Consider the following 27,882-nt stretch of genomic DNA (forward strand, 5'->3'; position numbering starts at 1 on the left):
ACCACAGGGAAGACCAAGGCGTAGGTGGATGGACAATATTAGAATGGATCTTAGAGAGATAGGATGGGATGGTATGGATTGGAAAGATCTGGCTCAGGATAGGGACCAGTGGAGGGCTCTTGTGAGCATGGTAATGAATCTTCGGGTTCCATAAAATGCTGGGAAATTCTTGAGTAGCTGCAGAATTGGCGGCTCCTCCAGAAGGGCTCAGCTCCATGATTAAGTAAGTAAGTGGGGTGGGACTAAGTCCCTTGTACCGCGGCCACTTCTGGCCTATTGTACCAGCCCTAGATGATAGGTGAGGGTGATTGTGGAGCAATTGGTAGAATAAAGATTGGCAGGGGAAACTGAAGTACTCGGAGAGAACCTGCCCCAGTGCCACATTGTCCACCACAAATCCAACTTGACCAGACCCGGGATCGAACCCGGGCCGCCGCGGTGGGAAGCCAGCGACTAACCGCTTGAGCTATGGCGCGGCAGAGGCGTGGGCCTTTACGAACACCATTACTCCGAGGAACTTTTATTTTACAGTGGCCGCGCCGTCTAAGGCATGAACTGTCTTGGCTCACTCTAATGCTGGGATCGTGGGTTCGAAGCCCACTCTTGGCATGGATTTCCGTGTGCGTTTGTTCTGTCCTGTGTAGGAGTGCTGTAGAGCCACTGATGAATGAGTGAATCCTCCTTGATTTAATGAACGAAATATGTCTTGCAGACTCGTCCCTGAAATATAACGCGAATCACTCTTACCTGACCCTACGGCTGTGACTGTGACTCCTGAACCGTGACGTGCTGGACAGTCAAAACTCGGAAGTATGCTGAACCTCCTTGCTGAACGTCTGGGGCTAACAACAGTCCGCTGATCAGCTGGGCGCCAACTTCCAGACCTGCAGACCTTGAATGGAAACGTAACCCGGGAAAATATAACTGAGCCGGTGCCATTCGTTGCACTACGCTTGCGCAGGAACAGGGGAAATGATGCAGCTGCCGTTGTAACAGCTGAGCGTGATGGCTTCCCGACATCGGAGTCACGGTCCGCGTGTTTGGGTCAGTTAGTACCGATATCGCCTGTCCAGGGACCGCTGCAGTAGTTCCGCAACAATGGCTAACACGTGAGGCAGCGATAAATCAATATTCAAGGTTATGTAAAGCATGAACTAGCAGATAGCTACTCAGATATTTGCTTTCAAACTAAGCGCTGAAATCATGTAAATCTTACAAGGATAAGAGGCTCATGACTGCGTTGCTAATTCCTTTTCAATAAGATGTTCAGTTTCTCTTGCTCTCTTCTTTTGAATGTGTTCTCTCCTAACTTTAAGTCACAGTCAAGTAACAGTTTCTAACCCATTTCATGAAGAAGGGGCGTTTCCTTTCACACATCTAGGCAAAACTATCCCTGTAACAGGCTAGGGAGGCCTATAGGGTTTTAAGACGTCGGGGCTCTCGCATTTTCTAGACAATCGGCTAACAGAATGCGGTAAGGCTGTCAGCCTTACGCGCCGGCCGTCCTTTACCCTCAGGAATATTCCTGGTACTCATTTCTATTAGAGGCTAAGTCGAGCACAGGGCCAAAGTGCGGCTGGAAGGACTAAGTAAAATGAAAAAATCCACCGCATTGGGATTCGATCCCGCGACCTTCCGGTTTGTAGCATAGTGCCTCAGCCAAAGTGGCTTTCTGAAGTCAGTAAATATCGATACTACATTCATATTACACCTAGAACTGTCGGAAGCAGTGCTGGAGCTAGTTCAGCAGTCACGTCATCCAGCAGCAACAGAAAATATAAACAAACAAGGAAATATGTACACAGCCCTCAAAGCCCACATTCCAGGCTATGAAGTTCGTGTTATCGGTGTTACGTTTCGGTAATGTAAGTTAATAAACAAACAATGAAATGAAGCTTAAGAGCAGATGGTCGTAGCATCAAATCCTACTCGGGTGGATATCGAAAATTTTCGAAAAGCTGCGAGGCTGTTGTTTTACGTCCTACGATATATTACCTCAACGGAAGTCTCATTTTGTAAAAGATACGTCATCACACGGCTACACAATTTCGGGAGCTCATACTGAGTGGGACTAACGTCTCCTCATAAGCTCGTACCTAAGTCGTGACCTGACATGCTGCTTGTGCGGGTGGCCTACATCAGCACGAGGTTCACCTCAAACTTCGAGAGATTCAAACGTTGAAATGTAGCTCATATACAGACCCACATATTGTACTTTTCACAATACAGTGGAACCTCTAACTTCGAACATAATCCGTTCCAGGAGACGGTTCGACTTTCAAGTTGATCAACTTTCAAGATAAATTTCTCCATTTGACATTACGTAAATTGAATTAATCCGTTTCAGACCCCCAAAATTTACCCAATATATACATTTTAAGTGTCTAGTTCAAAAGATCACCGCCTCTGTGGTCCAGTGGTCAGAGTTCCTGGATACAGATCCAGAGGCCCCGGGTTCAATTCCCGGCGCTACCAGATTTTCTGAGAAGCATTGGGTGTGGAACGGGGTTCACTCAGCCTCGTGATGATAAATGAGATATTTCAAGTAAATAGCGGCACGGGTCTACAAAACCGAGATTAACGGCCGTGGGGATCCGTTGCGCTCACAACGCGACATCCTCTATCCGCTAAAGTTGGCACTAACGTCGCCGAGAAACGGCGGTCACTCGGTCGGTATAGTTCGTTTGCGGGATACAGGCCACGGATTTCGGAGTTCAAAAGATGATATTGGTAAATAATGACAAAAAAGTGTATTTAATTTGAATAATTGAATATTTTTATTTATAATAGTGCATACATAAAAATACTGTATAATAATCAATCAATAATAATAGTAGTAGGGATATTACTGTTCACTGGAAGGTGAATTGCCCTTCTTTCATCTGGAATCCACCAGTTGAAAATTGTGGTTCACTGACATTACCACCGCTCCTTTTTCTTTGGAGAGAAATGTGTGTAATGCTATTTGCTTTTGTCTACCTTTTTAATTTTTTTTTTTAATTTTACATCGTTATTAAACAGGTTGATAGCCCTGTTCACAACTGCAATATTGGGGATATCACTTCTCTACAAGACGTGACGGCCACGTGACGACTACGTGATTCTTTGTTCGACTTTCGAGTTTTTGTTCGAGTTTCTAGTTGTTGGGACATCAAACGGCTCGAAGCTCAAGGATTCACTTATTTACTTGGCGGATGGTAACCTCTAGTACTGGGTCCACTGTGAGTCCCGGTCTTTCAGGACGCCTCAAAGAGCCTTAACCTCAATGCTAGAGCCAAAACGTTTTTGAGTTATTCTCCTGTAACAAATATCGGCTCTAAGAACACAGAGTCGAAGTTCGTCATTCTGTGCCCAGCCAAAACTGGGTACCGACAAAACGCGTTAACAGGATGATTCCTGCTCCTGTTAGCATTTCCTGCATATGGTGTTGTCCGAGTGTTCCACAACATGTAAATGCCGTTTCAATGTACAGTCAACAACGAGGAGCCTCAACTGCCCCACACCGGTGTATCAGCCCAACGAATGTTAGGAGTCTTTCTCTTTGAGCCACTCCTTAAACTTGAGTCTCCCAGGTTTGAATTGATGTTTGGGAACCGAGGAATGAACTATTCGATCCCTCTGTAGCCAAGACATCTGCATCCTCATTGTCCTGAATCCTACTGTGGCCAGGGCACATGTTGCCTCCTTGGTGCCTCAAGGACTCGCAAAACTGCCTCGTTATCTCAGTAATTACACGTTTGTTCTGTTGCACAGCTCCTCTCTATACAGTCCTTCGCACAGAATAATACTGAAAAGATTTACACCTTGAACACTGTGGATGGCTAGCCACATCCTCGGTCTCACCCACATACGCCTGCTTCTGACCCGTCTTTGCACCACACTAGTCCCCGGAGTCAATAGTCATCGTTCGCGTAAAGGTGTATCCCCTTTAAAGGGAGACTCGAAAGCAATCACTGGGATCACTTTATCCTGACGCATGTGGAAACAGGGCCCAGTTCAATTAACTGGGCGAGGTCCCTAGCGGTCCCTAGCATGCCCTACATCCGATCGTCTGACCAACTGGCCTGCATGGGTCCCTGGCGGCAGCCTCCGCAACGACGCGAAGGAGAGGCACATGTAGGCTCGCCAGTCAGCATTCTCCCATGAAAGGGAAGGATAGATCTGTTACACTGCACTTAGTCTCAGAATAATGAAACCATTACGCACCTGAAGAACACCGTCTTCTGTTGAATTGCGCCTAACTATTTGCACCCAATTCTTCAATGCGGGTTCTTATTGAGCTCTTGAGAGTTTTTAAATGCATAAATTGAATTTTTCAGTTAAAATTTAAAACACTTAGATAATAAAATTTGAAAACTAAAGGCTAAAGATTAAAACATGAAAATTAAAATTGTACCAAAATGGAAATGAAATGTTTTGCGATGAATCTCTTTAAAACTTTGTGACTGCCACGTGTTGACGTGATTTTCTGGCGGTAGAAGCGACTATACGCGTCGTGTGCGGCGCCTGCGCATCAGAATCTTGTGGTCTCGACCTTACCATCTTCTTGTGGAGCGTATGTTCGTTACTCCGTATGTCACCCAACGGTTGCTTACTTGGAGTGACGTATATTAAATTTGTGTTGATGTTGTAGCGGTTCGGTCTAGACTACTTATTTGTAGCATTTTATGAGTAGACTAGACTAGTCTAGTTATATGCGTTGTATATTTGTACTGCACAATTGTCGTGCTTATTCACAAATATCTGTCTTCCAAATAACAAACTAAAATGTCTCCCCAGATTATTTACAACATACGAGTTTCGCTTTTCAGCACTTCCAAATAAAGAGTAATCTCATGCTACTGAACTTCGCTTTACGTGTAGATCGACTGCGTTATCATAACAATTAACTGACGCCCCAGCTATTCATTGCGTTTAAGCCCCAAATGCGTTGTGACCCTGATCGCACTATTAGTGTCACGCGGCACAGTCGTTATATATTCATGACATCGAAGAACGTTCCACGTAGCTCTTAATGACGCCAAAGACGTATATTTTGTCACGTGACGAACCTCCATGAGAAATCAATAAAATGACGTATAAGCTGAAGTTCACATAAAGAAGAGGTCATACTGGATCAATACAGACTAAGTAAGTTTTGAGGTTTTAACGGAAGTGACTATGAAGAATGGCGTCTTCTGGGATGTGGCGCCGTGTACATATTGTGTTAACCGACGTTTCGGAAGAACGTATCGCCTCCATCTTCAGGGTATAAAAATCCGCGAGCGAGGAACCAGCGTGAGCAGATGGCTGCAGACTGAAGATCGAGGTGATATATTCCTCCGAAACGTCGGTTAACATAATATTTACACGGCGCCGCATCCCAGAAGACGCAATTCTTCAATACAGACCAAAATTAAATTCGCCCTACAATTTTCTATTGTCAAACATCAAATGCGTTCAGAGATTCCAAAGGCAAAATAACGAACATGAGATGGTGTACAGATACAATTTTGCGTTTGCCTTGTTCAAAGAAAGCATTACAAAGCAGGTTTAACAGGCACAGTACTGGATTATGGCACAGTCATTGCCTCAGTACACAAAATGATATGCTTATAGTTACCAGCTGACAAGGAAGACGCTTTCCCGCTCTTCGTATGTTCTTCCACGGCGCGCCTGCACACATTGGCAGCGCGGTCAGCATCACCGTGGCACGTCTCAGCGCTCCGTGGCGTTCCAAGTCACGTGCAGACTAAAGAACGGAAGATTGTTGTCTTCGAAGGGTAGGCATAGACAAGGTGAGCAGCAGAGCGCTGCTGTGTGTCAAACCAGCTGAAGTCTGTGTCTTCATGCCGAGACTGTTCTCTCTTCCTTATGGCACTTCCCCTCCTCCGCCGCAACCTCCATCTCCTTCTACTTTACAAACATAGTCAGTTTCGGTCCGACCTTCACAAGGTCTACCAATACACTTTCTTCTGTCACTGCACAATCAAAATGGACCTGCTCGCGGATTGTATTCTTTTTCTTCAGCCCTGAAGATGGAGGCGACACGTTCGTCCGAAACGTCGGTTAACACAATATATACATGGCGCCACACCCCAGAAGACTGCTATCTTCTATTTTACATAGTTTGTAGGCCTCCTAGGAAAAGGGATCAGACCGTCGCAAGGCCACTATATACACACAGAATAAACGCACACACAGACGTCCATGGCTCGAATGGGATTCGAACCCACGATCCCAGTGTTCGAGCGAGCGAAGACAGTTCATGTCTAGGAACACACACAGAGACATCGGTCGTACGACGTCCGTACGGTTCATGTCGCATCAAGTAGTAGAATATAAAGTGCAGTCTTAGCTATCATACGTGACGACATGCGACATCTACCGTAAGGCAGTCGGAGAGCAAAGAAATGCATTTGGTCGCCCTAGTGTGAAAAGGATGTCGTACGGCAAAAAATCGTACGATATTTTTCCGTACGACCGATGTCGCTGCGTGTGTTCCTAGCCTTAGCGCGGCCACTGTCACTGGCATATTATATAAGTACTAATACATCGATAAATTTATATATTTCGTTTTAAAGGGGCAGTCTCGATATTTATCGGATAACTGATCCTTTGATCTGCAGGCAGATTGCTACAGCGGTTTAATAAGATCCCTCCTGGGAAAACAAGGCCGGCAGCTTATTCTTCTGCGCCCTGCAGCGCAATGGAGGGTCTGGAGCGAGTTCTTCACTTTGTATTCTTTACGGGAACGCCTCACAGCCGCCCTTGCAAAGTTAGATGGCGAAGTGGTGAAGGGGGTGATACAGACACGCAACATGAATACAAATCAATCTTCCAGTAAGTCACTTTCTCATCCCGGCATACAAAATGCCACACTCAAGGTGCTGGAAACCCTGCTTCGATTCTCAATGCGGGGGTAGCTTATTCGGATATAGTTCTTTGTAGTTTTCCTCACCCCCTTAACGCAAATCTTGCGGGATTATCTTCACAGAAGGCGCTGACGGTCTCTTCTGATTTCCTTCGCAGTTCTTCAATTTGGCTTGTAAGATTTGAGGTTTTCACGGCGGCGACTATGAAGAATGCCAGCTTCTGGGATGTGGCGCCGTGTAGATCTTGTGTGAACCACACACGATCTACACGCCGTCATATCCCAGAAGCAGGCATCTTCTTAATTAGGCTTGTTCACCTTAGAACTTAGTTTTCAAGCATCACTGACCCAAAAGCAAATTTGGATGGACGTAAGAAATTCGCCCGTTCTGATGACATATCTATTTGACCAGAAGCAGCCTGAAATGGTTCACATTGAAAAGAAGAACGGATGCAGTAAACATGTACTGACGTAGTAAAGCGAACCTGTCCCTGCACTTAAGTAGTTAGGCATCCCGCTATGAAGACGTGAGGGGGAGTAGAGTTATAGCTACACCATTCTTGACCTCGGTACTAGATCGTGGTGAGGGTTCAGCTTCACGCCCTTGGCAGCTTTAGCCCAGGGTAAACAGCCCACGATACCCACTGCACAGGAGACTGGGTGGGCCCCAGAGCCGGTCTGTACTCTGTATCGAAGGGAAAGTTTATTGCACTTACCGGGAATCGATCCCCGGCCATCCAGCTCGTAGGCCATCGCTATACCGACTGAGCTAACCCAATTCCCGTACATATTGTCTGTTCCCATGGGATTATTCCTACAGGAACTCCTACTGAATCGTCAGCCTCGCCTTCGCATGACAGCGCCTGTTTTCATTCAAGAGTTGTGAGGCATTACAATGGAGTTGCATCACTGCAGGATGAGTTGCCGGCTCACGGAGCCGGTCCAGAAGCTCGTCTCACCGGATTGCCACTCCTTGGCTGGCGGCACTTCTAACTGCGTTCAAGGTACCGACATTACGTAAACAGAACGGGACTCAGAGAAATGCGTTTCGCCTGGAGGACTGTGAGGTGCGTCCTTTAGGGCCACTAAAGAAGTTCTGAGACTTCGAGGGAACTAGAAATATTACAAATAATGGAATCTGCATAGGACAGAGAGGCACCAGGAAAGATCAGTTTCCTGGGATGAGCCCCAACATGATTCAAAACAGATCTTAAAATATTATTCGGAGAGGAAACGTTGGACGACAAATGAAACAATTGAAGGATTCTGTTTTGTAATATCCGTAACAGATATGAACAGGTCAACACTAGAAATGAGATGTTGATTAGGAAGAAAAGGGGTTTCCTGTTGGTTCATCTTTCCCTTGCGGTTTGCAAAACACAGAATATGGAGGCAGTGCTTCATAGCAAAACAGAGGGGAAACCACTTAAATGGTTTTCAAGTCCCTTGTATTTATGTGATAAAAGTTGTATCTGTGTTTAATTAATTACGCATTATGCCATGGAAACATATGGTGGAGTGAAGGTATAGCTCCACCATACTTGACCTCGGCACTAGATGAAGGTGAATGGTCAGCTTCTAGCCCCGGCCGCTTTATCCCCGGGGAAAATTTCCCCGGATACCCATTTGGTAGGTGGCTAGATGGGCCTCAAAGCCGGTCTGGACGCTGTGGAGAAGAGAAACATCTTTTACCCTGCCGAGAATCAAACCCCGGCCGCGCATCCCGTAGCTATACCGACTCCTCGCATTTCTGCGGTACCTCGTTAAAATCACGACGCTAGTTACTGTCACCAAAAGTACGTGACATCGTAGAGAGTTCTGTGCAGACAGAATAGGCCGTGTCTACAGTCCTCTTGTCTGTGTATACAGGCCTACAGGCCACTCGACATCTACAAGATAAGACAACCTGGAGACTTCGTGGGGCTGCCCATTTGAGCAGGATAGGGAGGGGCACAAATTAATTCCCGGGAAGGGAACAGAAATCCCAGTGTGGGAAGTACAATTTCGTGACACCCTTTTCGAGTTCTTGATCACGGACATCTCTCAAGTGGCCCTGTACCAATCAGTTAATCTCGAATTCTGTGAAGACAGGCGAATGCATATCGTGACTCCATTTCGCAAGGAAAGTGAAACAAATGCAGGAACTCACATTGCCACATTGCCAGTGAAGCCAAAGTGTGCTTTCTCTCACCTGTTTCACTTCTAAGAAGGCTGCTGCTGGGTAACGCTGCGTGTAACAACGCTCTGCTTATAAGAGTAATACTTTATTCATTTAAATGATTACGTTATATGGCAGTGCTCCTAAAAGTAAGGCAAAGTTATCCGTGGAGGACCGTAGCGTTGTCAGACGTCGAGGTTGCCACATTTCCAGACAACTGGCTCACAGATGGCGGTGAGTATGTCAGCCTTACGCGCCGGCCGCCCTTTACCCCCAGGAAGATTCCTGGTACTCATTTCTGTTAGAGGCTGAGTCGACCCCAGGGCCACAGTGCGGCTGGAACGATTAGGTAAATTGAAAAATACAATGATGTCATCGGGAATCGAACCATGACCTTCCGGCTTGTAGCATAGTGCCGCAACCAACTGCGCTTGTAGCAACTACAAATGAATAATTATACAATTCAGTGATCCGCTTTTATGCACAGTGCCGACTAAAATCAGGCCACGTCATACCGTGTACAGGCAATCACATGTAAACAAGTTTTAAGGTCCCACTGATGCATGAATATGCGAGTATAGTGGATAGAGAATCCAGAAACTTTTTAATGACGACATTATTGTCTACGTCATTAACTGACGACATGATGACGCAGTATAGTAGAAATATCCACCACAACAGATCTGCCAGCTGTAGCATCACAGATGCGCACCGTCGCCATGTTTATGTTTATTAAAGCGCCGTGACAGAGTTTATACAGATATTGCAGGAATATTAATGATCTGTCTAAATACGAATTTCACGCAATTACTTGTGATGATCTCTCTTCGCTAGCTGGGATTGTCGGTTCGAATCCCACTTAAGGCATGGATGTCTGTGTATGTGCTTATTCTGTGCTTGTGTTGTCCTGTGTTTAGGTAGCGGCCTTGCTACGAGCTGATCACTCGCCCAAGGAGTCCTACCGATTACAGAACTGAATAATAGGCCAGAGCCCAGAATGGGCTGGAAGAGCCATTGAACGTAGTAGTAGTAGTAGCAGCAGCAGCATTGGGATGAACTTATTACGTTTTTAGCGATTCTGAATACATTCTATATGTCAGACGTAAGGTCTATTTGAGCCCCTTAACGCCCAAGGTAGATACAGAGCTACACCTCTAACTACACGTACATGAACGAGTAGTGCGTTTGGGTGGTTGCAGAGTGGTAATAGATTAACGCATTGTCACGTATAAGGGGTTGGCGTGACTAATACTTGTGGCTTCTAGATCTGATGGCTGTATTTATTGGACACCTCCATTGCAATTACACTTGAGTACAGGGGCTCACACACTGAACTCCTGCCTGATAGCTAATCTCTCCCTGTTATCTGGATCTCGGACACTGGTCTCTATTCTCTCTCTCTCTCTCTCTCTCTCTCTCTAGATCTCTGGATCTCTGAATCTCGGGCTGAACCAACTTCATGCGGACCGAATAGAGATCACCAACTGACTGTTCTCTGTTGCCATGAAAACGTGTCACAACGCCTCGATTCATACCAGCCTACTCATTGCCCCGGAAACGTTTTTCAGCTAGAAGTTGTAACGGAAACTTGGTGTTTACTTAGTCGTTGCTCATCAACGGACGTGTGTCTCTAGCTCCACTATTCCGTATTTCAGGCGTCATGTCACAGCATCGAATAGTGGGATGACTGGTGAATAAATCATTGAGGAGGATGCGGAAGGAAGAGGTCGCAGCCTTATTTGAGGTAATATCAGCAGTTTTTGCTTGAGTATACTAAGGAAAACCATGAAAAACTGGTCAGAATAGGGGAAGTGTCGGCCGAGATTCGAACCGTACACCTCCAGAATACAAGTCAGTCGTGTTTCCACTTGAGCCGCCTTGATCGGTTGCTGTTTGTACAGATATACGGGCGTACGGTACTGTCATGGCTTCGGAAACTGGTCACTTTAATTAATGCTATGCTTCTGCCAATCATGCAAAACCTAGATGCACACTAAAATAACCAATATTTAACACCACCTACGCTTTTTGTAAATTAAGCAACCGATTTTAGCAAGCAGAATTATTTTATAAATTTAAACAGACGAGGTGTTAAGTTCTGTTTACAGTAGACCTACATACACAAACACAACGTTTGGGTTAGCAAGTTAGTGTATGCTCATAGAGGAAGGTTTCTCCAACTGCATAAAACCAAGAAACAGCGAAGGAATCTTAGAATGGGATTTAACGACGAATTTTTGTGGTGGCGGTGACAAATCTAGTGTATCCAAAAAACAGGAGCGATATGTGCCACGTTTTGCCACGGACGTAGATACTGTGGGGGGAACGAAGTAGCGTAGTTGGAGGCACTATGTCACAAGACGGAAGGTCGTGGGTTCGAATCCAGATTTTTTTCAATTTACCTAAACCTTCCAACCGCACTATGGCCCTGGGGTCGACTCAGCGACTAACAGAAATGAGTACTTGGAATCTTCCTTGGGGGGGGGGGTAAACGCCGACAGGCGCGTAAGGCTGACAACCTTACCGCCAACTGTGAGCCGACTCTAGAAAATGTGGGAGACTCGACGTCTCGCCTTACAGGAAGCACATAACATCCCGGCTACAGAGACAAACCGGTTAATGCTGTTCGAGGAAAGAAACACCGTTTATTGTGAGAACCACAAGCAACACATAAATACACTCTTCGGGCAGTGTTCTAGTAAGTTAAAAGCAGGTAAATAGTAAAGTTGTCCCTGTGCTTAAACCAAATAAACATTACGCCACGAAGGCGTATGGGGAATTGGATGTATAGATCCACATTTTCCTGACCTCGGCACTAGCTGGAGGTGAGTGGTCAGTTTCACGCCCCGGCCGCTTTACCCCAGCGAGGCGTACCCATTGCATAGGAGGCTCGGTGAACCCAAGAGCCTGTTTGGATGACGTGGAGAAGAGAAAATTCTTTACCCTACCGGGACTCCGATCCCTCGGTCTTCCAGGTTTTAGATAGTCGCTCTATCGACTACGCGATCCCGTGGTACTTAAAGTAACCACTGGGCTTTAAGTGATTAATAAAGAAAGCAGAATGTGGTTATTCGGAAGGCTTGTAGCCTACTATCTGCCTGCATATTTATTTATTTTGCGGCGTTCTCGGTAGTGCAGGTAAGAGAGCGGCGTTCTCAGTAGTGCAGGTAAGATAGCGGCGTTCTCGGTAGTGCAGGTGAGATAGCGGCGTTCTCAGTAGTGCAAGTAAGATAGCGGCGTTCTCAGTAGTGCAGGTAAGATAGCGGGGTTCTCGGTAGTGCATGTGAGATAGCGGGGTTCTCCGTAGTGCAGGTGAGATAGCGGCGTTCTCGGTAGTGCAGGTGAGATAGCGGTGTTCTCAGTAGTGCAGGTGAGATAGCGGTGTTCTCAGTAGTGCAGGTAAGATAGCGGCGTTCTCAGTAGTGCAGGTCAGATAGCGGCGTTCTCAGTAGTGCAGGTGAGAGCGGCGTTCTCAGTAGTGCAGGTAAGATAGCGGCGTTCTCAGTAGTGCAGGTGAGATAGCGGCGTTCTCAGTAGTGCAGGTGAGATAGCGGCGTTCTCAGTAGTGCAGGTGAGATAGCGGCGAATGACGACCCAGGAATTCTACTGAAAAGGAAAAGGAAGAGTGCGGGAATGACCTAATTTGTGGAACACCGGCATTTGTCTGGATGGACTGAGGAAAACGACGAAACCCTAAGTCAGGATAGCCGCTCTCCGAGCCGAATTCCAAGCCAGGACCTCCCGAATATGAAGGTCCGACAGCCACTCGACCGGACGTTCGGTGTGAGGCCTATGTGAGCAGGGTGCGGTAACCGGCCATTTTAAGTCCTAATGCTGGGGAAGATAAGGATGTTGGTGATAATGACAGATGTTTTCTAACAAGAGTGGAGTAGTACTATGGTACTTTACTGACCCCCAATAAAGCAAAATATTTAAGTCCTCAGTCGATGTGTTTCAACGCTACACTTTTGTATAAACATTGCGTTTCTGGACATTACCCATCGCCCTGTCTTTATCTAAAAACACAGCGATTCGGAGACTGGATAGGGCTAGTCCCTATCTCCGGACACCTGTACCAGCAAGTCAAAGTCAAAGTAACACTGCGACTGACGGTCAGTCAGTCTGTCTGTCTGTCTGTCTCCATTGTCAGTATGTACACCTATTTACAAATTGACTCTTAATATCTACTCCTATGTACGATATATACAGGGTCTCGTGTCAGCCCAGGCTCAGTTCAGCAGATTATGCCCTATTTCTAGTAGCTTCCGCTACAACGGCAGTCTAGTCACCTGAACGGTCGTATGCCTGACCGACGCCAAGTTTAAGCCTCTTATACTTTCTGTGTTGGGCTTCGCTTTGTGCAATATTGCGAACCTGTACCATCATCAAGATGGGTTATACGTACGAGCCAAGCACAGCAAAAACCATTTGCGAGAGCTAAGAAAACATTAAATTATTAAAAAAAGTCACATGTATGGGGCCTTGCACCACAGAACTATGAAGAGAGAAATCATCGCTGGAGAGATTAAGTACTCCTTACGCTACCAGCACAAGAAAACAAAATTTCCCACCCAATCTCGTACACTGGATGGAGTTGTTTTTTTTTCATTTCTACTGTGATAACGGAAGTCCAGGTGGAACAGTTTTATTCTCTTGAGTCGGGATAGTATATTAACTGTCACTGGGCTGGACGGAGTTCGATTCTCGAGAGAGGCGCGAGCCAGGTGGTACCGACTGTGTCGGTCACTCGGTTTCTCATTCAAGGGGCACACGAAACCATCCATGCGACAGTACAATTATTACGGAGGCAAGGGCGCGCTTGGCTTTGCTTTCATCGCAAAAACATATCATGTTACGTGACGTCGCGTAAATTTCCTGCCTTTACGCTCAAGTTCTTAATGAGGAAGCTACTTTTATGGTCGGGAATACAGAGGGGCCGATATGTTTTACGATAACCTTCACAAGTCGTAAAGGAACCATATCATTCTCAATAAGGTTCCCACAGTTGAAGCACACAGATCTATAGATGTCAAAACTCGAATTAGTTTTATAATCGATTATCGACAGCACTGAGCCAGAAGGGACTATAAGCTTGCAATGCAGTGGACACTCGTTACACCGAGGTTTTCATCCTACATCTCGGTACGAGCAGATGCGTTTTATGTACTACAAATTTATATGAAATGTTTCACTTTCAATGTAATGTTCCTTGCTCTAACAGGAACAGAGAACGAAGTCCGTTATGTTTCTGGCTTCCCTGCCTTTCGAGTTAGTTTGTTCAAGCAGTAACGTTCAATGAGCACCCTTTTGTCCGCTTGACTAGTCTGAAATGTACATTTCATGTACGCATTTTAGTCATAGCATAAAGACTGTACACGTCACAAGAAGTTCTGCAAAGAAATAACCGCTTATTTTCCTTAGAAACGATATCGATTGCTTAGAAAATGACGCATCAAATAATTATTTTATTGTTGCGTGTGTATTCTTTGCCCCGTTAAAGTTTTACCGAGCCGTTGCCTAGTAAAGATGGTGGGATACACAAATAGACACACAGACTAACGTAAGTACGCAGTTGAAATGTGCTCAAATGCCGTGATGCTCGTATATACGTACGGATAACAAGTTTCATGGTTCAGCCATTCAAAACAAGGGAAGGATGCCAATAGGAGCGACTCCATAATTAGACAAATATCGATTTCTGGGGGGGGGCAAATACTTATCAGTTTACGAACCAGTAACCATAACATTCTTGAACATGCAACATACTTTAGATTTGAGATTTTCACGACGGTGACTATGATGAATGATGAGGCCGCGCCAGAGCTCAAGTGGCTAGTCGCTGGCTTACAACCGCGGCGGACCGGGTTCGATCCCGGGGTCTGGTCACGTGGGATTTGTGGTGGACAAAGTGGCGCTGGGGCAGGTTTTCTCCGAGTACTTCGGTATCGCCTGCCAATCTTCATTCCACCAATTGCTGCACAATCACCCTCGCCTATCATCTGGGGCTAGTACAATAGGCCAAAAGTGGCGGCAGCACAAAGGACTTAGTCTCACCCCACTTACTTACTGACTTACTCATGGAGCTGAGCCCTTCTGGAGAAACCGCCAATTCTGCAGCTACCCAAGAATTTCCCAGCATTCTATGGAACCCGATGGTTCATTACCGTGCTCACAAGAGCCCTCCACTGGTCCCTATCCTGAGCCAGATCTATCCAATCCATATCATCCCATCCTATCTCTCTAAGATCCATTCTAATATTGTCCACCCACCTACACCTTGGTCTTCCCTGTGGTCTCTTTTCTTCTGCCTTTCCAACCAATATCGCACCCCACTAGCAATAATAAAAAAAATAATAACAATACTTACTTACTTACTCATGGAGCTGAGACCTTCTGGAGGAGCCGCCAATTTTGCAGCTACTCAAGAACTTCCCAGAATTTTATAGAACCCGAAGGTCCATTACTGTGTTCACAAGAGCCCTCCGCTGGTTCCTATCCTGAGCCAGATCAATCCAATCCATACCACCCCATCCTATCTCTCTAAGATCCATTTTAATATTGGCCACCCACCTACGCCTTGGATTTTCCAGTGGTCTCTTTCCTTCTGGCTTTCCTACCAATATCCTATATGCATTTCTCCTGTCCTCCATTCGTTCTACATGCCCTGCCCAGCCCACCCTCCTTGACTTGATCATTCTAATTATACCTGGAGAAGCGTACAATAGTTGTCAAATTTATGAAAATCTTACTCAGTAAAATTCGTAAGTATTTCCTGTTTGTAATAATCTCAAGTCCCCGCACGCGTTACAGAGGCGTACAGTTCGAAACCGAGAGCTCGCCCCACGAGCTCATCTGCACTTCCTCTATAAGAGTTCCTAACGGGAAATTAATTGCGGCAAGGCAATGCTACACTAACCAGTGCCTAAGAAGCTAGTCTGAAGATCACCCCCCTTTTTAAGTTGGTTATGAAACGACGCTGTCAGTGTCATGCCGATATAGTGTTGGATGAATGTGAAGCACGTGTTGAGCTTGCAACTGGCAAAGGAAGTCGAAGTACTCGGAGGAAACCTGTCCTGGTGCCACTTTGTCCGCACAGATTCCCAAATGACCTGACCAGGGATCGAAACCGGGCCGCTGCGGTGGGAAGCCGGCGAATAACCGCCTGAACTACGGCACGTCCTAAGACCACGTCATTATTTACGCACCCAATTTATATAATTCGAGGCAAGGAAAATTCTGCAGTGAGAAAAAAGTCGTTAAATAACCTATAAACAATCCACCCACAACTGGTTCCTACACTTGCTTTAATGACGAAGCTTAATGTCTAAATATTGTAACGTGTAGACCTGTTGCTAGGTAACGACCGCGAAAGGGATCCACACGCAACAATAGAGGAACCTTTGGAGACTGTGTTTTCTTCGCGATCCGTTCCGAGATGTTATAAACGGAACAAGTTTAGAGTTTACTAAGTCGGTCTGTGAAGAGAAGATGTGAGATGGCTGCCTGCCTGGGAGTTAGTTGAAGCCGTGGCATCAGCCAGCCTGGGAAATGGTGTGAGGGTTCAAGCTGAAGAATCTCCAGTTACCAGGAAACAGGCTGAGAACACTTGAGTGTGTGAAGCGTGGAGATTAGCGATTGCGTTCTAATCAAGTGTAGTCACGAGTTGTGTGTATGTGTGGTCAATAAACCAAGTCACAAATCAGAATCTCGTCTGGTCACACGACATTGAAAAGGACACAGAATATTTTTCCAAATTAAAAGAAATACTACAAGCCTCGTAGTTTCAGTTACTTCGACATTCATTTTGCAATTAATCTAATTAATTATTATTTAATTAGAGCATGAATTAATGTTCTTTTACACAAAAAAAGATTATAGCAGATTATTTTTTCATTTATTTATAACTAACGAGAATTATCACCAAAAAATTATCTACTTCACGGCCGGTTACTGGTCACGTGACTGCCTTCTGAAAGGTCAACATATGGACTCCTCAGGTTGCAACTTCTTTTGCTTATAATCCGGCAAGATTTGTTGCAATAAACTGTTATTTATAAATTTACAACGCTAACTATTTCCTTCTCCTGTGGTTTCCAAGAGCTGCAATTCGTGGAACAGTCTACAGGTAGGAAATACGTTATAATATCGTGTTGCGGGACATGCAAGGATGTTTGCCCCCCCCCCTTCATCTGCGTCATCATCAGTTTCAGACACGTGGAATTCTTAGCAAGTACACAACACGAACTGATGAAAACACGAGTTACAGAAGTACTTTTCACTTCAATCACTTCTAAACTTAAGAAGTTCTTTCGATCAATCCAACTCTCCGAAATTATAATAATTCAGGTTGGAACTGAAGAAATTACTCATTATTTTCTGTTAAACAAACAAGCAATAAGACACTAACGACATCTGCTCCGTCCAGATAGATAATTAAACAGAATTTCACCCTACCTATTATATGATTTATAGTTATTACAAGAGTCACAAAATTAAATAAAAAATTACCTCTGAGCTCAACAGAATTACCAAATTGCAGTTCCCATTAGCATCCCATTATTGCTGGCCACAAGTCGCTACAGTCTGTACATAAATTTAACATGCGGTTTTTTAATATTCGCTATTACAGCCCTAAAAATAATGAAGACACATCGAATGTATCAGAAATTGTGAAAGTTTACCCAGGTAGCACATCTGTAGCTCTGCATATACCCATTCGCTCTTTCAATTCTTCTTGTGTCCGGCAGTGAGCGTATGAAGTTCGCCTCAATTCCATCTTTGATTCTTCGCACGAGATGGCACTCATGTTGTTTATTTTCTGCTCCGCACCACTTGCTTTATGAGCCGGGATAGCGCAGTCGGTATAGCGACTAGCAATGGGCTGGACGACCAAGAGGTCGGAGTTCGAGTCCTGGTAGGGTCAAGAATTTTCTCTTTTCCACTTTTCTTTCAGACTGGCTCTGGGGTCCACCCAACCTCCCATCCAATGGGTACCGGGAGCTCCTTCCCCGGAGGTAAAGCGGCCGGAGCGTGAATCTGACCATTCACCTCCAACTAGTGCCGAGGTCAAGAAAATGTGGATCTGTACACCCACTCATCCATACGCCTTCATGGTGTAGCGCTTAATTAGTTAAGCACAGGGACAACTTTACATTTAACCACCTGTTTTACATAGTGCCATGATCAGTCGCTGGAAATGCTGAACTTATATGTCACCGCAAAATGAAGAGGACAGATCAATCTATCAATTCAACGGCGTGCCACTGCCGTACACAGAAACTGCCCAAGAATGTCTACATAAGCAGTTTCCGGAGCAGGTTCACACTCTGGCCATCTCCATCTCCGAATTTCACTCTGTTGGGCTCTTAGCTATAGCAATGCTATTCGTTCACAGGGCCTGAACCAGCTTGCGACATCTCAGTAGGAGAGTACTGCAGGGAATGAAACCGCAGATCAGCTGGTAAGAGCAGGATCTGAACAGGACCTGAACCAGCTTGCGACATCTGAGCTGGAGTTGCCAAGAAAGCGACCAGGGACTGGACTGATAGAAATCACAAAAAAACACTGGGAATCCACAACTGTACTCAGACAGGCAAAGTGACTTATATCAGGACCCTCCGCCAGAATGACGAAGGATGTGTTGCAGTTAAACAGAGACCAATCAAGATGGATGGTAGGACTGTACACAGGAGACTGTTATCTAAAAGGACACCTTTTCAAACTGGGATTGACAGATCATCCAACGTGTGAAAGGTGCCTACAAGAAGATGAATCAGCCACACATATCCTGTGTGACTGTGAGGCCATAACTTGCTTAGGATTTTGTCACCTGAGTCAGTTCTTCATGGAACTGGATGACTCTTATAAAGCCCCATAAATAAAGTAATGCATTTCATTTGAAGTGTAGGATTGATAAAAAGGGTTAGTCGATAGGGGAAGCACAATACAGTAGCGATGGTCGTGGTGTAGGGGCCGGATTATGACCCATCCTTACACGTTCATTCAAGGCGAAGTTATCCCTGTGCTTAACTACGGCATGAGACGTATGGGGGAGTGGATGCATAGATCCACATTTTCTTGACCCCAGCATTAGCTGCAGGTGAATGGTCAGCTTCATGCCTCGGCTGCTTCACCCCCCGGGGAAACTGCCTTCGGTACCCATTGGGTGGGCCCCAGAGCCGGTCTGGACGCTGCGGAGAAGAGACAATTCTTGGCTCTACCGGGACTCGAACTCCGACCCCTCGGTCGTCCAGCCCGTAGCCAGTCACTTTCGAGTGTGATGATGGATGATACAGACTGAGACAGCGTTCACTGTGCAGTCAACTGTTCTCTCGGGAGTAGCAAGAACTGGCACACAGAGGAGATGTGAGCGGGGTTACACGTAAACTCACTAACAAAGATAAACTTTCACTCTTTCCCTTTCGTGTTTGCGTAATTTTAGGGAAGACAGGTATTTATTAAGAATTATTTGGTTTCACGAACATAGACAGTGGCCCAAGTGCGCAAGGAAACACTCGTTATCTGAGACAAAGAAGCGTGAAGACACAGATACATGCATCCTGTCTCACTGCTATCTAAGCAATCTAACTTTCCATTTTCGTCGGAAGATAGGCTGACATATCCTCCGCATTCCTCCCTTCTATACGAATGTTAACCGGCAAGAGCAGTGTGGGTTCGAGGCCCTAATTAGACTTCGCGCCGCAAGTGAGGCGAGTGCGGTGGGGGTACCTAGCACCGTTACACTTCCCTACAAACTTCCCAAAAGAACGGAATACTGCTTCTAAGCGTATGCCATCATGCATGGCGCGAGCTGTACCACAACTTGGTGTGTTATTTTCATGCCTTAAGTAAAATGAAACTCAGAACTGTGTGGTACTGGGTTCTAACCCCCGATTCCGGCATTTACCGAAAGAGGTAACGTAGTTGTAATGCTTTAGACTCGTATTCGGAAAGCGTTCGGTTCGAATCCCGGTCTGAACACCGGCTATCCTGAGTTTTCTTGTGATTTTTCTCAGTTCCTTCAGGATGATGACGGTAGAGTGCCTCGATTTAAACCACGCCCGCTTCCTACCAAGTCCTGTCCAATTCAGCATACATCTATCAGTTCACCATTCGACTGTGACAAAATAAGCCTACACTGAAACGAATATGATATATAAGATCAATGAAATATGAAAAGGTACTCTTGTATTTAAGCAACCTGTTGCATTGCTATATCTAAAACTGTTTATTGTGCTACACAGTCCGTCAACAATGCACCAAAGTGTTCCTCCTTTCTTTCACTTTCACGTTCGACACATGTTTCGGCCCCAAATGCCCATCTTCAGGTGTCTTACTCTGAAGTTCTAGCACAGTGAGGCACCTGAAGATGGCCATTTGGGGCCGAAACATGTGTCGAAAGTGAAAGTGAAAGAAAGGAGGAACACTTTGGTGCATTGTTGACGGACTGTGTAGCACATAAAGTCTTAGATGAAAATGCACATTTTTTCGGGCATTCTTGTTCCCCCGTGGGGTCAAAACATTTGTTTAACAGTTTCAGGGCCACCGAGAACCAGCTGAGCCCCACGCATCTTATGACTTCCTGCCATGCGGCCCTGAAAATTTCTCACCTCTAACCCCGCTTATAATCGAGACCACAAAACGAACCTCACATCCATCCAATCTGATGCACTGGGACTCTCGTCGGTGAGTTCCTCAAAGCATAGGCCGGAGCAACTCAGTCGGTAAAACAACTGGTTACAAGCCGGACGATAGCGGTTCGATTCCTGGCAAGGGAATAATTTTTGTCTTCGTTGCAACGCTCTGAGACCAATGAAGCTTCCTGTAGCATAAGCATCGCCAACTATTTCTCTGGGAGTAAGATGGCTGGACCGTGAAGTTGCCCACTGGTCTCCATCCAGTAAAAGTTAAATTTGTCAATGTGCTTACTTAGTTAAGCACCGCGCAACTAAGTTACATGGAGGGGAAGAGGAGGTGTAACTCCACCATTCAACTCAGAACTAGGACGAGATGAGCTGCCAGCCACACGCCCCAGCCGCTTTCTTCCCGGGAAACAGTCCCAGGGACCCACTGGAGAGGAGGCTGGATGGGCCCCATGGCCGGTCTGGAGGCTGTGGAGATGAAAAAATCGCTTGCCCCTGCTGTGAATCGAACCCCGGCCATCAAGCCTATAACCCATCACTATAACGACTGAGCTATCCCAGCGTCAATCCAGTGCTGACTGTTAAGAATACATGGAGCTTTACGCCTGCATGTAGTAATGATTGGGAATAGGGGCAAGTTAATCTTGAATCTTACGTTTTTTTAGAAGTGCAAAACTCTTTATGACAGGGTCTCTATTCACACCTACTTCAGCTGAAATACACGCAGCTTTGTGCTGAGAAGTCGAAAGAAACTGGAATGAAGCTTTACGTACGAATGAGATCTCAATACACTGCAGCATGCAATGTAAAAGGGGCACAAGTATCAACTTACCTTTAAGCCTAAGCTTGGGTAACGCTTTTTGTGAGCATGTTGAACGAAGTCCTACTTGTGTTACATGGATCCACCTGTCGACAAGAAAAAAATATAATAAAGATCAAAAGAGTGAATAAATACGTAATTACATTGCTGTTTACTGCCGAACTAGCAGCGCGCTGTTCCAAATCCAGCATCACACCAAGCGGCAGCTGCTACCACAAAACAAGAAAAAAAAAAAAGCCAGCTGAATTTAATTTGGAACCGACATTCACAATCTGGACTGTGGCACTACTCGTGCGCAAGCCTGAATATTGGCTCGTGGCTCTCCTCTCTTTCGAAACTCTCTCAAGAAATGCATCGCTCTGTAACGCCGCATTCTCACATCCACCTGCTCACCCATCTGTGGCTCTCCTCTCTTTCGAAACTCTCTCAAGAAATGCATCGCTCTGTAACGCCGCATTCTCACATCCACCTGCTCACCCATCTGTGGCTCTCCTCTCCTACGAAACTCTCTCACGAAATGTGTCGCTCTGTAACGCCGCATTCTCACATCCACCTGCTCACCCATCTGTGGCTCTCCTCTCCTACGAAACTCTCTCACGAAATGTGTCGCTCTGTAACGCCGCATTCTCACATCCACCTGCTCACCCATCTGTGGCTCTCCTCTCTTTCGAAACTCTCTCACGAAATGTATCGCTCTGTAACGCCGCATTCTCATCTCACCACACCAAAAATATCTAAGTGAACAAAAAGCACAACCACAATTATACATATTTAAATATACATATATTAAAAGCATTATATTTATTTCCCGCTTTCGGGCGCCTAACACGCTTAATAATTATTAAGCTCATCTACACCACATGAGAACCGGTAAATTAAACACACCACTATCCCCCAGTTTGGCCGCGCCATAGCTCAAGCTGTTAGTCGCTGGCTTCCCGGGTTCGATCCCGGGTCTGGTCAAGTGGGATTTGTGGTGGACAATGTGGCGTTGGGGCAGGTTTTCTCCAAGTACTTCGGTTTCCCTTGCCAATCTTCATTCCACCAAATTCTCCATCATCATAATCAGCCGGGGCAGGCTACAAGAGGCCAGTCAGTGGCCGTCGTGCCGAGTGGACCCAGTTGGACTCCACCCCCCACTAAGCGAATTAAAAAAATCCCCCAATTAAAAAAATTATAATTTTATCTAATTTATTTAAAGTGTTAGTTTTTTTTGCTTTTAACACATTTAACCTTTAGCACATTATGACATATTATTCGAGACATATGCCACTAAAAACTGAAATTTGGATTATAACATTATTGCTGAAATGTATGGGGGCACGCAGTAGCGTAGTTGGTTGAGACACTATGCTACGAGCTGGAAGGTCACAGGATCGAGTCCTGATGGGGTGGAATTTTTCCAGCCGCACTATAGAACTGGGGTCGACTCAGCCTCTAGCATAAATGCGTACCAGGAATCTTCTTGGTGGGTAAAGGGTGGCCGGTGCCTAAGCCTGTAGTTTACAGGAAACCCGACGTTTCAGAGAAACATACCGCCTACATCCGGAGGGCCATATGTAAGCCAAGCTACGAGTAGAGACCAACAGAAGCAGGCGGTAAGCGAAATCATTTTTCTCTACAAGTGCAGAGAAAGTGTGGGAAAGAGGTCGGGGAAATATTGGGCGCTACAACATTCAGGTTCTCTGCTGCAGAAGTATCTCAAGTCTGTCTTGCATGGCAGAATCAGTTCATCGAGAGGCTTCTGTCTGTGGAAGACATTGCAGGCAAGACGCTGACAGAAATCTGTACCACTAACTGGGCTCGAACCCGTGACTGGACCATGACTGTGAGCTCATTAATTCGCAGTGTCACTGGACTCGACCAAGGAAATTGTGTTCTCAATTTTGTGCCCTCAGCGTGTATCCTGCCTTAGTTGCGGCCCCTTTAATACCTCGGGAGTGCTCCCAGCTGCCCTGTGTGGGGCCTTTCGTAATACCTCGGCCTCTTCAGAACGCAGAAATATTGCTTTCCTGCATCCTGTTGTGTGTCGTGATCACAGCCAACACAACAGTTGACTATAAAACCGATATTGAAATGTTTAATATTTGGGTTCCTTTATGTTCATCCCACTGCCGTTTCGACCTGCGAAAATGATCTCGTTAGTGAAATACAGGATGAACCAGATTTTTACATTTCAGCAAGGCAAGAAAGGTAAAACTATCCCTGTAACAGGACCTGGAGGCCCGTATGGTTGTGAGACGTTGAGGTTCCCATATTTTCTCTACAGTCGGCCCAGAGATGGCGGTATGGTTGTCAGGTCTTAAGCGATGGCCGCCCTTTATGCCCCCCCCCCCAGGCTGACTCGAAAACAGGGCCATAATGCAGCTGGAAGGATTAGGTGCATTAAACAATCCAGTAACCCCATCTAAAAAATCGAACCCGCGACCTTCCGGCTTGTAGCTTAGTGCCTCAAGCAGCTACACGACTGCGTTCCCCCACTATTTGCGACTATTTGCTACATATTCCTACATATTCCTATTCGGCGCTACAAAGTATCGATACTAACAGCATCGTTAAATAACCAACTAAAAACAGACCCGACCGCATTTATATTTCTAAAACAAGCGACTGCGGTAAAATGTACATTTGCCATTGACCGGGAAACTTTTTTCTGATTACACTTTTGTTGGTGAACTGTTACCTAGCATACAACACCCAAAACAGTATATATTCCTAGAAACCGGGGCTGCGCCGTGCACTGGAGAGAGTTCTTCGATCGCAGAACAGCTCAGTCTATAACTAATTCATTTATCTAGTCCCGTATAGAAAGAAACAAAGAACAGAAGATAAATTACTGTGTTTAAACTATTTGATTTAAAGAAGATTTCATTCTGGGCTAAGCGGAGTTTCTTGTGTTCATTGCGACTGTCAAAACAGGTGTATCCTTCAACCGCTCTTCTCCAGAGAGCTGTAGCATTCAAAGGCGACATCCTATTGAAAAACAGTCATGCACAAATCAATAAACAGTCACACATCAAAGTATAACAACCCCTGCATCTAACGCCCAGAAACAGTATTCAGCAGAAGTCAGAATAAAGCTAAAGGTAAGGTTATCCTTGTAACAGGTCGCGAAGGCCCATAGGGTTGTGAGACGTCGAGGCTCCCAAATTTTCTCTAGACAATCGGCTCACAGATGGCGGTAAGGTTGTCAGCCTTACGTGACGGCCGTCCTTTGCCTTTGGTACTCAATTCTGCTAGAGGCTGAGTGGACCCCGGGGCCACAGTACGGCTTGAAGGATTAGGTAAATTGAAAAATGTAATGACCTCATCGGGAATCGAACCCGCGACCCTCCGACTTGTAGCATAGTGTCTGAACCAGCTATACTACCGCATACCACAGCATGACGTGGATGCAATGTATGTATACAGTGTCCAGGTTCTGCTAGGACTGTGTTCAATAAAATACAAGACGTCAATTATTTTCAAAATTTCACCCTTTTTATTCAAAATTGTCTCCTTCTGAATCAATACATAGCTGGAATCGATTGAAAAGTTTTCGAAAACAGTCACTGTACTCCTTTTGTGGAATCGCATTTAAAACTGTGGTACATTCCCTTTGGATGTCCTGGATGGTGTCGTGACGGTCTCCTTGCAACGCCAACTTAACTTTCGGAACAACCAGAAATCTGCTGGAGCCAAATCTCGCGAATACGGAGGATGACAAAGGACTGTGATCCCTTTTCTGGCCAAAGAAATCGCCCACGATCTTCGATTTGTGGGGTGGGGCATTGTCGTGGAGGAGCGACCAGGAACTTTGCTCTCGATATTCAGGTCGAATTCGAAGAATTCTCGCCCACAAACGATTGAGGACTCCGAGGTAATAATCAGAATTCACTGTTTGACCTTCTGGCAGAAATTCCTTGTGAATGATTCATTTGGAATTGAAGACGACGGTCAGCAGTTTCTTTACTCGACTCTTTTGCATGCGCACTTTCTTTGGTTTCGGCTCCTTTGGGCCCAACCACGCTGCACTCTGCCGCTTTGTGAGAGGCTCATATTGAAAACACCATGTCTCGTCACCAGTAACAATCGATTTTATAAATTTTGTATCACTTTGGGCCGACTGTAACATGGCATGTTTTTCATCGCCTGACAGCGCGTGCGGTACAAACCGCGCACACACCTCCCGTTTGCCCAAATCCTCGGTCCAAATTTGATGCACAGTACTTCTTGGTATTCCCAAGAGCTTCTCGATGAGTCTTGCAGAAACACATCTGTCTGATGCATGAATTTCGGTCACTTTTTTCACATTTTCTTCAGTGCGACTTGTTCTCGGCTTTGATGCACGTGGAGCGTCTTCAATGCCCTCCCTGATGTCACGAAATACAGCATACCATCGAAAAATGTTCGGGCGACTCAAACATTCACTACCGTACACCCTTTTCATCATTTCGTACGCATCTCCGGCTGTTTTGCCTGACTTCAAGCAAAATTTGATGTTGGCTCTCTGTTCAACCGCCATTTTCCGACGAGCGTCAGAACAGTACTGTTACATTCAAGGTCAGAACACATGATGCAGCGATGCTTGTGCTTTGAAATTATAGACGGCCACAGCTGAAACTTCAAGAATCTTAACGCCACAACTCGCCAACAGATGGTATTGCAGGGCAAAATAAAAGAAAAATGAGTCCTAACGGATCCTGGACACCCCGTGTATACAATCCTTTGCATATAGCCCAAGAGGATCATTCAAGTGAAGTCAATACTATGCCCATATAAATATCCTAGCCTCTAGGATTATTCAAGACACTCCAGTACAATAGTCTTCTGTATTTATTCAGGTGATCTAATTACTGGATCATTTGAATAATTCTAAGACAATACGTATGTGCAGAACAGTCATTCACAATATCCCTCTAGCATTACTGACGAGAAGACAATGCACATATAACACGCCTTTGCATTTAGCCCAAGAGGTTTATTGAGGTGAAGGCAATACAATAGAAACATAACAACCCCTTGCATGTACCCCACTAAACCTAGTATACACATAATGAGTGCATTTAGTCCTCTAGGACTAGAGGGCTCAGCCATATATTCATTTCACACTTTGTGTAAGTTTCGGTTTCCAGGATATCTTTCCGACGTTTCGGCACATAACGCAATCGCCATGCTCAGAGTAAATGAGACGGGAGAGGGTAGAGTCCCATATAAGGTCAAGGTCAGTCTGTCTGTCTTGGTGTCGAGCCCCAGCTGGGGCTCATGACCAGATATTTCCTTTGAATGAAAGTTACTGTCCTGTCCATGTGGGGCGCCCTCTCTGACGAGAGGTCGGGTCTGTCATTTGTCAGTCAGTCAGTCTGTTTTAATATGTCCACTGTCTGTATTTACATAGATTTATAATACCCACTTATTTCTTGCTTATATGTACAATATATACAAGCCTCTGTCAGTCCAGGCTCAGTACAGCAGATTACGCCCTATTTCTAGTATTATTTGCTACCACGGCAGTCTAGTCACTTGAACGGGCGTATGCCTGACCGCCGCCAAGTTTAAGCCTCTTATACTTTCTGTGTCGGGCTTCGCCTTGTCCGATGTTGCGAACATTCTCATTATCATGATTTTGTATGACTTCTGCTTGTTGCCTGCATAATTTTGTTATGTAATCATATACGTATGGAATTTTGAATGCCATGTGCAAATCGCGGACCGGTGTGCGCCTTGGAAAATTGCCAATCGTGCGGAGAACCTTGTTTTGCAGGCGCTGCAATTTCACTAGATGAGTGTCTGCCGCAAACTCCCAGGCGGGACTAGCATAAGTCATTGGGGATCTAATAAGAGTTTTATGTAGGGTCAGTTTAATGTTAGCGCTCAATCGCTCACTTTTGAATAGGGAATACACTCTAATGAATGTTCTGAAGGCCTTGGCTTCGATCATTTCTATGTGTAATCTCCAAGTCACTTTCTTATCGAAGATTACACCTAGATATTTTGCACTATTTACAAATGGAATGTTTCTTCCATTTAGAGTAAGACAAGACTCAGGCGGTCGACGACCACGAGAGAAGTAGACCCCCCGAGTCTTATCTTCATTAATTTTTATATTCCAGCGCTCACACCAGGTCTCCATTGAGCTGAGACCGCGCTGGAGTTTTCTAACAATAAAACCCTCTTTGCGATCTGTCGCATACAGACAGGTGTCGTCTGCAAAGAGGGCCAGGTGAACGCCCTGTGTATGGGGGGCATCATTTATATACAAATTAAAGAGAGTAGGGGAAAGAACAGAACCTTGTGGCACCCCTGCTTGCATTTCCCTTGGCGTTGACATTTCGCCTTCAACAGAGACCCTGAATTTACGTTTAGAGAGAAAGGACCCAATAAGCTTGGTCAAAGAGTTAGGGAATTCCAATTTTGATAACTTAAACAG

General features: G+C 45.5%; 1 protein-coding gene across 2 annotated transcripts in view; it reads right to left on the minus strand.

Moving 5' to 3' along the window:
- LOC111871515 (serine-rich adhesin for platelets) overlaps positions 1-27,882 on the minus strand; it is a gene marked incomplete at its 3' end in the record, with an annotated part of 129,477 nt that overhangs the window by 67,435 nt on the left and 34,160 nt on the right. The window contains 1 exon segment of one of the 2 annotated variants that reach the window (XM_023864673.2): positions 21,486-21,559. 2 annotated transcript variants of the gene reach the window in all.

The sequence above is a fragment of the Cryptotermes secundus genome, unplaced genomic scaffold, assembly GCF_002891405.2.
Source record: "Cryptotermes secundus unplaced genomic scaffold, Csec_1.0 scaffold625, whole genome shotgun sequence".
NCBI classification, from domain to species: Eukaryota; Metazoa; Arthropoda; class Insecta; order Blattodea; family Kalotermitidae; genus Cryptotermes; species Cryptotermes secundus.